Source organism: Uloborus diversus, chromosome 2 (assembly GCF_026930045.1).
Source record: "Uloborus diversus isolate 005 chromosome 2, Udiv.v.3.1, whole genome shotgun sequence".
In the NCBI taxonomy this organism is placed as follows: domain Eukaryota; kingdom Metazoa; phylum Arthropoda; class Arachnida; order Araneae; family Uloboridae; genus Uloborus; species Uloborus diversus.
This window is the reverse complement of record NC_072732.1, coordinates 143,313-153,867: the sequence shown is the minus strand read 5'-3', so window position 1 is coordinate 153,867 and position 10,555 is coordinate 143,313.

Below are 10,555 nucleotides of genomic sequence, written 5' to 3'. Positions count from 1 at the left end.
ACCTACACACACAGTCATGCCTGCATACAGATACAAACACACACGCATACATACAAATTCCTATACACACACACCCACACACTCATGCCTGGACACGAACACACACCCCTACACACACACGTGATTGCGAAAAATATAATTTGAATTCAAGAAGTCAAAATTCAAATTAATTTATCTTTTTCTTTTTTTATTTTCTTACCGATTTTTTCTTACCGCTTCGTTAACCTTTTGGAACTCTGAAATCGGATAAGCACCTGCCTTCATTGAGATCTAATTGTGTGCCAGTCATCCAATCAGGCCCGGATCTATACATTTTGGGGCCCCCGTCTAGAGGTATGTGCATTTGCAATGTTAATAAGTCTTAGGGCTGTTTTTTTTTTCTTTATTTATTTTTTTTTTCTTGGACCGTTGGGTCCCTTAAGGACGTGGGAATGCGGAGTCTGCAGATACGCAGATCCGGACTTGGTGCCAGTATTTGTGTAAGTACTACTGTTTTTGAAATAATCTGACATGGTTCGCGAAAGAAATGACCAGGCCCAGATCTATAAATGCCCCCCCCCCCTCCAGCAACAAAATCTGTAGAGCCCCTCTCCAGAGGTCTGCCGTGGTTATTTGCAACGATAACGAGTCTTAGTTCGAGCTTTTTCAATTTTTTTTTTTTTTTTTTTCAGTTTCTTGGACCGTTGAGCCCCTTAAGGATGTGCCCCCCCCCCGTACCCTGTTTAGCAACTTTTTGAAATAGTGCCGAATAATAATAATAATAATAATAATAATAATAATAATAAATCGTTGCAAATCTTTTTAAATGGTATAAAAGAAGTTGGTAATTTTTGGAACTAAAAGAGATTCAATCCCTGGGTCGCCCCCTGAGGTGACTTTTCTACTTAGGGACGTTATTTGATCGCAAAAACTAAGAAAACCCTAACGCAGAATGTAAACGGAAGCTGTAAAGGACAACAAAGAACAGAATAACATTTGGCGAGTTATCATTGAAAAAAGTCACAAAATAAGGGCGCCAGCCCGGGGATTATATTGAAGCTATACCAAAACAGCCTTTTGCAATTTTTTGTGAGATTCATGTGCAACGGGACAAAACATTATGTAAACTTTATGTTTAACAAACTTGCGACTTTAGGCCTGTTGGTTAGTATTTTCAGTAAGTTACATCCTATAGGTGTACGGCGTAATACGTAAAATACACCGTCAGCTCAGTCATTCCATCAGAGGACTGCAGTTTCTTGCTTATTAGCACTCATCAGCCCGGAATAGGAAGAGCCTGAGCTGGAGGCGAAAAGCCTCTTAAGGAAACCAAGAGTGCCAAACAAACTGGTAGCTAATACAGAATTAGCACTGACCAGACGAGAGACTGATACACTGGTTCGGTTCAATTCGAGGTTTTCCACTTTCAGCCCAGTCACTTCCTATTTTGTCGATTTATATATAATTTCCACCCCCCTTCCTCCCTCTTGTTTCGCCCTAAATTATTTATAACCTTCAAACAGGTAATAGGTTCGCAATGAGAATTGAGAAATTTTTGAACACGGTTCAAAAATAGCGTATTCAAAATTTTCATTTCGAATACGAAAGTTGCAAATAATTTCGCTTTTACAAATCACTACATATATTTACATAGATTAGATTATGCGTACATGTTGCAAAATACGAATTTCTCATCATTAGCGTTCATCTCATTAGCTAATAAGATTAATTTTTAAAAAAGTACATCAATAAGATTCGCAAAGAAAAGCAAAAATATATCAAATAAATCTTAGCAACTTTCATCCGGCAATTGCCAAGAATTTCAATTGAATTTCATTGAAAACAGTGAAATTTACAGTTACACAATAAATATGCGACTACGATAGTGAATACCACTAGTAAACTCTGGGTTTTGGGTAGTTCAGGGTATTGGGTAGTTTGGGCCACTCTGGGTTTGGGTAGTCTGAGTTATAGGTGATTTGGGCCATTCTGGGTTTTGGGTTTTTTGGGCCACTCTGGGTTTGGTTAATCTGGGTTTTGGGTGATTTGGGCCACTCTGGGTTTTGGGTCATTCTGGGTTTTGGGTAGTTTGGGCCACTCTGGGTTTGAGTAGTCTGGGTTTTGGGTGGTTTGGACCACTCTGGGTTCTGGGTAGTTCAGGGTATTGGGTAATTTGGGCCACTCTGGGTTTGGGTAGTCTGGGCTTTGGGTGATTTGAGCCACTCCGGGTTTTGGGCCATTCGGGGTTTTGGGTGATTTGGACCATTCTGGGTTTTGGGTGCTTTGGGTCACTCAGGGTTTTGGGTAGTTTGGGCCACTCTGGGCTTTAGGTAATTCGGGGGAGCTCTGGATTTCTTTAATTTACGAATTTTTAAAATCATCGACGCACTTGTGTTTGAATGGAAACACATTATAATTAATATCATGACCTTGTACTTTTTGTAGTTGCTTTCCTGAATTATTATTATTAATAACACAGAATATGTATTTCTAAGTAAATAACTTAAATATGTTAATTTAATTAACTTAATTATGTAATATTTAGTCATGTTAGGTCATCTACGTTTAGTCATGCCAGGTAATCTTTAGTTGCTAAGGAAAAGTACTCCCGGCAAAAATATTCAAAAAAATACCAAAAGAAAGAAAAAAAAACCTAGGACTCTCTACTGAAAGAAATGAAAAGTTGAAAATTTCTACTACTGCTTCTTACATACTTATACATACTGCTAGCAGTTAAAAAAAAAATTAAAGTACCTCAAATTATTCAAATGGCCACTTTTCTTCATCATTGCAACGTCTACGATTGAAATAATTATTATAACTGTTCCACTTAAACTGTTGCCAATTCAAATGTAAATTTCCACTGCTGCCGACTTGTATTTCTTTATTTCTCGCAGTGGCTTATGACAGCTTGGTGGCATTTCAAAAGATTGATCATTTAAAAATGCAAACTTAAGAGGATGACTAAAAACATAAAGTAATCACCACACTAGAGTCAATGCCTGTGAACTGAAAAATGACGTCATCATGCATCAGCCGATCATCAGCCATGTTACTGTTTTACGGAAATCTTGTTACATGTTAAATTTTTCATATCACCGCTTCTTTTAATCTCCAAGTATTTGATATTTCAAAACAGAAAATCAAAGTTGGATTTAAAATCTGTAGTAAGCAATATTTTCCCAAAATTACAAAAAAAAAAAATAAAATAAAATAAAATAAAATAAATGTAAATTATTGAAAATTTTAGAATGATTTTCTTTGACGCAATTTTTAACTTGGCGAGAATTTTTGATCTTTGGCTCAATTTTTAGCCTAAATTACATAGAAACTACTTTGGCAAATCTATGTACGTTTTTTTTTTTAATTTTTAACAAAACAATCAATAAAATGAGACTAAATTCTCCATTACAATGAAAAAATATCCACCAAACAATTAAATTAAGCTTTTAAAATCCGCCAAGTAAAAACCAATTCATTAGATAACATAAAAAGTTGATTAAAATAATCCTGAAAACAAACAAACCAACATTAAAAAATCCATCAATAATAATCCACCAAAAAGACTTTTTTGTTATAGGTGCGTTACTTTACTTGGCAACTTGTTTATTTTCTACCTTGGCGAAACAGGAAAATATCGTTTATGTTTGCTCCTCTTTTTCGAGTTTTACATTTCTATGAAACTTTTAATAATAATTAATGATGCAACTTATATGGCGGTATGTTTTGGAACTACTTTGACCCCCCCCCCCAATCGGAAATTTGGCGACTTTTTTTGTTTTTGTTGACACAAAACTTTGTTGCCACAAAAATTGTTGCCTTTTAAAAAAAACTCAAAAAATGGTACAAAATACAAGAAAATACTTAATTTGGCAACAGCAAAAACCTAAAAGCTGAAAAAACCTAAATTGGCAACACCAAAATAAGAAACAGCAACCCTAAAAAGTCCGTAGGAAATGCCAGATTTGGCGCGTAATTTTTGGGGGTGTATATCAAAGTTATACCTATATTTTTGTCATAGAGCGTCATTTGACGCAGTATTGCTTTTCACGTCTTCACCTTCAACATAGAATAAAATATTTGGCCCTGAAAATGACCTTTCTTTTTAAGGAAGGTATTATGAACACTTAACTTTTCAAGAAAGGTAAAAAGATTTACTTCTTTAAAATAAAAAGGTTGAGTGTACAAGCAATTAAATCAAAAGCTAACATTTCTTATTTTTAATAAGAGGAAATCGGAAAATCTTCCAATTTCAAAATTACAAGTATACTACATATATATTTATACAGAAAATATATATCGTAAAGGTATGGCAGGTATTTGTGCAGCAGAAGTAGTTTCAAAAGGCATATTTTTCATCTTGGCGATTATTTTTCATTTTATTTACTGTTGTCTTACTTGATTAAACTTACAATAAAATTAGGTTTTTTGGCGATACCATGCATTATTTTGTTTATTAATGGACTTATGATAAGACGAACCGTTAAATAAGACTAAATGTTGCGTTAAAATAAAAAGTAGTTCGCGCATAATGATTGAATTAAGCTAATAAAAAGAAAATTGTTCACCAAACAAAAAGCAAGCTAAATGAAAACCGTGAATGGTTCTTCTGAAATAAAACGCCAACTAAATTAAACAAATCTTAAAGCTGTTTCCTCAGTGTCAGAAACTTTCGTTTCTAAGACTTATTAGATGTAGCAACAGCAACAACTTTTCAAAATACAACAACAGGTTTCGTTAGCTAAAACTTTCTTTTATTTACTATACTACAGAACTAAATTAGTTCAGAGGCTGTTGGCTAGGGAAAAAAATCAAAATTATGCTCATTGAGTGATAACATTGTCGATTGGCGAGTTTTTACTATTATATGAACACTTCAAAAATACTTACCCAAATGGTAGCAACTTTTGAATACCTAATATTGTTTCTATACAAAACTCCTACATTTCTTACATGGGGGATAAGGGTAATTAGCCCTTTCTGTCAGGATTTTTTTTTCTAATGATGCGAGGAATTCAAAGATAATTTTCTATCGACGGTTAGTTTTTCTTGAGCCGACATCACACTTAAAACTTTAATGTAGAAAATGCAATGTCCAATTAACTATAATATAACAGGTAACACAGAATCACATTTTTTTGTCTTCATTATGTACTTGTACTTGAGGTAAAACATCAATAAGATGAGACAGATATTACTTATGTGCATATCACTCGGCAATTCATCATAAAAATAATCATTCACAATGCTACAAAACTCATTTGGAGCCATAAGACTCATTTACAGTCTGCTGCAACTACATTTATGAATCGGATTCAAAGGTGTCTTATGTTATTATGATCCAGCTAATTAGCAATATTTCCTAAATCTAGCATACAATGGATCACTTTGTATAGATCCAGAGCAAAAATGACGTTTTTTGCTCTCCTTTGGAAACGAAAAAGTAATTTCCTTTGCGAAGTTACACAACACATTTATGCCACGGAAGTATAAAGTTCATGCTTGTGGCACCTGGGGCGGAGCCCCGCATCCACTTGTGTGATATATTTTGTTCAAATTTCCCCGAAGGGAGGCATAGCTGTGATTGGCCGAAGTGAAAGCCGATCGAGAGACCCTGGCGGCTCCAAGGGAGAACATTTAAGGGGGACACAGATGCATGGGAAAGAGGGGTGAAAAAAGGTACTTGAAAATGCGAAACAAAGGAAAAACAGACAAATTAGTCCAAGTTGCTTAAAACTTGAACTATGGAGGATAATTTCTCTAACAAGTTGCCTTGGCTTTTTAGAATAGGGAGGATTGACTTGAGAGTGGAGATGAGTTTATTGATGTTGAAAACTTTATTGATTTCCTGTATAATTGAGAATAAATCGGTGAAATTTTGTTCAGGGTAGTTATTGAAATGGGGATCATTTTCAGTGGCGGGAATGCCTTGAGTGGTATTAGAGTAAGAGCGGCGTGGGTCAACGCGGGCAGTATAGCGGTTGAAGTAGCGCCGGTTGCCTAAATTGATCTTGGGCTTTGGGAAGGCCTTACAGCCCCTATAAGAGGCTGCATGATTCTCCCCGCAGTTTGCGCAACAAGATTTTTCCTGATATCCTTATCAGGAAACAGGAACTGTTCGTATCAGGAACTGTTCGTAGCAGATTGCCTGTTAGGGCAATCTGCTTTGTTGTGTGCTTCACCGCACACCACACATCTGACATGCCTGAAGCAATTCTCTGCCAGGTGGTTAAACCCCTGGCATGCATAACATTGCAGAATAGATTTGCGATTACGATATTTTTCGACAGAAATTTTTGTGTTCAGAATACTTTCTAGGTCCGAAAAATCGGCCGAATCTTTGGAATGGGGGAGTTGGACCTGGAAAAGAGGGAGTGGAGTTTTGTCCTTTCTTTTAAGCTGTGCTACCTTATTAATTTTAAATCCTTGCGCGGTAAGTTCTTCAAGCAGGTCAGAAGTGGAGGTTGTTGAGGGCAGTCCTCTAATTACAAATTTTGAGACCTTTTGGCCATAGGGTCTACCAATGTAGAATTAATTGAAAGTTAACAGATTTTAAATACATGATAACTTTATTACGTGCAGTAGGATCATCCATGAAAATGGCACTTTCATTATTGCTCCTATTCCTGATTTGGAAATTCTTGCAATTTTGGGTGAGATGCTTTACAAAATCAGCATAATTTTGTGGTGTTTGCACCACGATAGGGGGGTTTGGGAGGGGGCTCCTGACTGGGGGAGGGGTTATCTTCCACCTGTTTTTCCAGAGATGAGAATTGATTGCTGACCTCAATAAGAGGTGAAGCAGCAGGAGGGGGACTTTTGCAAGTTCTTTTAGCTGGGGAGAATTCCAACTGAGCATCTTTTAGAGTTTGGAGGTGGCGGGCCATACTGGCTGAATAAAAGGCTGTCTCACCCAGGATTTCCACCAGGCGTTCGGCAACTTCGGCTTGGTCAGCACCATGCTCGGCCATTCTCAACAGTTGTACTTCGACTTTCTTGCATGCTGTAAAGCCAATGCTATGACGAATAAAATCGTCAGAGATTCCATACTTGGCAGTTGTAAGGATTGTCGTAACATCACTATATGCAAGTGGTGAATCGTATCCGGAGGTAACATTCATTTCATCGTCATCATCCTCAGACGGGACTAAGTCCGCCCAAGAGGTGTTAGCTTTGGGATTCAGGACCGCTTGTCCGAGAGCAGACGAGGGGATAAGTACCGGCGCTGGGTTCGGAGGGTCGGGATTACTCCCTGCCACCTCGCCACCGGCCGACACTGCATTCCTCTTCCCCTGTTTCTTCTTTGTCATGGCGAGACTTCCATCATTCACGAAATCCAGAAACTGAAATGTCTTTCTGTTTGTGTGCAATTTCATTGAAAATAACTTTTCCTCACCATCGCAACGGCGATTCTTAAAATGAGTTGAATTGGCAAATTTGTGATAACCGGGATTTAACGTCGAGTAACCAAGAGTGCCAAACAAACTGGTAGCTAATACAGAATTAGCACTGACCAGACGAGAGAGTGAAACAGTGGTTCGGTTCAATTCGAGGTTTTCCACCTTCAGCTCAGTCACTTCCTAATTTGTCGATTTATATATAATTTCCACCCCCCTTCCTCCCTCTTGTTTCGCCCTAAATTATTTATAATCTTCAAACAGGTGCAATGACAGGATTCGCAATGAGAATTGCGAAATTTTTGAACACGTTTAAAAAATAGCGTATTCAAAATTTTCATTTCGAATACGAAATTTGCAGATAATTTCGCTTTTACATATCAATATTTACATAGATTAGATTATGCGTATATGTTGCAAAATACGATTTTCTCATCATTATCATACTCATTAGCGTTCATTAACTATGAGATTAATTTAAAAAAAAGTACATCAATAAGATTCGCGAAGAAAATCAAAAATATATCAAATAAATCGTAGCAACGTTCATTCGGCAATTGCCAAGAATTTCAATTGAATTTCATTGAAAACAGTGAAATTTACAGTTACACAATAATACCACTAGTAAACTCTGGGTTTTGGGTAGTTCAGGGTTTTGGGTAGTTCGAGCCACTCTGGGTTCTGGGTAGTTCAGGGTATTGGGTGGTTTGGACCATTCTGGGTTTTGGGTAGTTTGGGCCACTCTGGGTTCTGGGTAGTTCAGGGTATTGGGTAGTTTGGGCCACTCTGGGTTTGGGTAGTTCAGGGTATTGGGTAGTTTGGGCCACTCTGGGTTTGGGTAGTCTGGGTTTTGGGTGATTTGGGTCATTCTGGGTTTTGGGTGGTTTGGGCCACTCTGGGTTTTGGGCCATTCTGGGTTTTGGGTGTTTTGGGCCACTCTGGGTTTGGGTAGTCTGGGTTTCGGGTGATTTGGGCCACTCTGGAATTTAGGTAATTCGGGGGAGCTCTGGATTTCTTTAATTTACGAATTTTTAAAATAATCGACGCACATGTGTTTGAATGTATTATACAGGGAAACACATTATGATTGAAATTTTAAATCAACAAACAATATTATCATCTAAAAATACACCGTGAACACAGAATTTGTACTTATTTCTAAGTAAATAACTTAAATATGTGTTAATATTTAGTCATGTTATTTGTTAAATCTACGTTTAGTCATGCCAGGTAGTTGCTAAGTACTCCCGGCAAAAATATTCAAAAAAATACCAAAAGAAAGAAAAAAAAACCTAGGACTCTCTACTGAAAGAAATGAAAAGTTGAAAATTTCTACTACAGCTTTTACATACATGCTTTCTTACATACTTATACATACTGCTAGCAGTTAAAAAAAAAAAAATAAAGTACCTCAAATTATTCAAATGGCCACTTTTCTTCATCATTGCAACGACTACGATTGAAATAATTATAACTGTTCCACTTAAACTGTTGCCAACTCAAATGTAAATTTCCACTGCTGCCGACTTGTATTTCTTTATTTCTCGCAGTGGCTTATGACAGCTTGGTGGCATTTCAAAAGATTGATCATTTAAAAATGATGTGGAACAAACATCAATATTTAAGAATCGCCGTTGCGATGGTGAAGAAAAGTTATTTTCAATGAAATTGCAAACAAACGGAAAGACATTTCAGTTTCTGGATTTCGTGAATGATGGAAGTCTCGCCATGACAAAGACGGGGCGGACTTAGTCCCGTCTGAGGATGATGATGATGAAATGAATGTTACCTCCGGGTACGATTCACCACTTGCATATAGTGATGTTACGACAATCCTTACAACTGCCAAGTATGGAATCTCTGACGATTTTATTCGTCATAGCATTGGCTTTACAGCGTGCAAGAAAGTCGAAGTACAACTGTTGAGAATGGCCGAGCATGGTGCTGACCAAGCCGAAGTTGCCGAACGCCTGGTGGAAATCCTGGGTGAGACAGCCTTTTATTCAGCCAGTATGGCCCGCCACCTCCAAACTCTAAAAGATGCTCAGTTGGAATTCTCCCCAGCTAAAAGAACTTGCAAAAGTCCCCCTCCTGCTGCTTCACCTCTTATTGAGGTCAGCAATCAATTCTCATCTCTGGAAAAACAGGTGGAAGATAACCCCTCCCCCAGTCAGGAGCCCCCTCCCAAACTCCCCCTATCGTGGTGCAAACACCACAAAATTATGCTGATTTTGTAAAGCATCTCACCCAAAACTGCAAGAATTTCCAAATCAGGAATTGGAGCAACAATGAAAGTGCCATTTTCGTGGATGATCAGTTGCACGCACACAAACACTCATACACACAACTACCCACACACTCATGACTGCACACAGACACACATACCCCCCCCCCCCACACACACACAAACATACAAACACACATTCGTGATTGCGAAAAACATATTTTGAATTCAAGATGACAAAATTCAAATTATTATTATATTTTTTTTTTTTTTTTTGAGCAATCACAATTGCTTATTGTTCTCACTTGACTGTTTTTGGCGTGCTATCATTTTATTTTCCCACCGCCACCCTCCGCACCATCACCGTCGACCGGCTCCGCACGATGCTGCTCCTATAGCGAAAGCCGTCTCCAGGTTGCATCCATGTCCTACACACACGCGCATACACACACACACAAACACATATACACATACACAAGCACATACACACACTCAAACACATACATACACACACTCAAACACATACATACACACACGCGTACATACAGACACCTACACATACACACAACTACCCACACATTCATGCCTGCACACAGACAGAAACACACATGCCTACACACACATAGACATACCCCCACACACAAACACACACGCCTACATACACACACTCATGATTGCGAAAAACATAATTTGAATTCAAGATGTCAAAATTCAAATTAATTTTTTTTTATTTTATTTATTTATTTTGAGCAATCACGATTACTAATTGTTTTCATTTGACCGTTCTTGATGTCCGGTTCCTTTTTCAACCCCACCGTCCTCTGCAGGCGCGACTCCTCCCGGTAGCCCTGGTCGGTGGCGTCCATGTCCTACACACACGCGCATACATACACAACTACGCACACATGCGCATGCATACACAACTACACACACACACAAACACATACACACACGC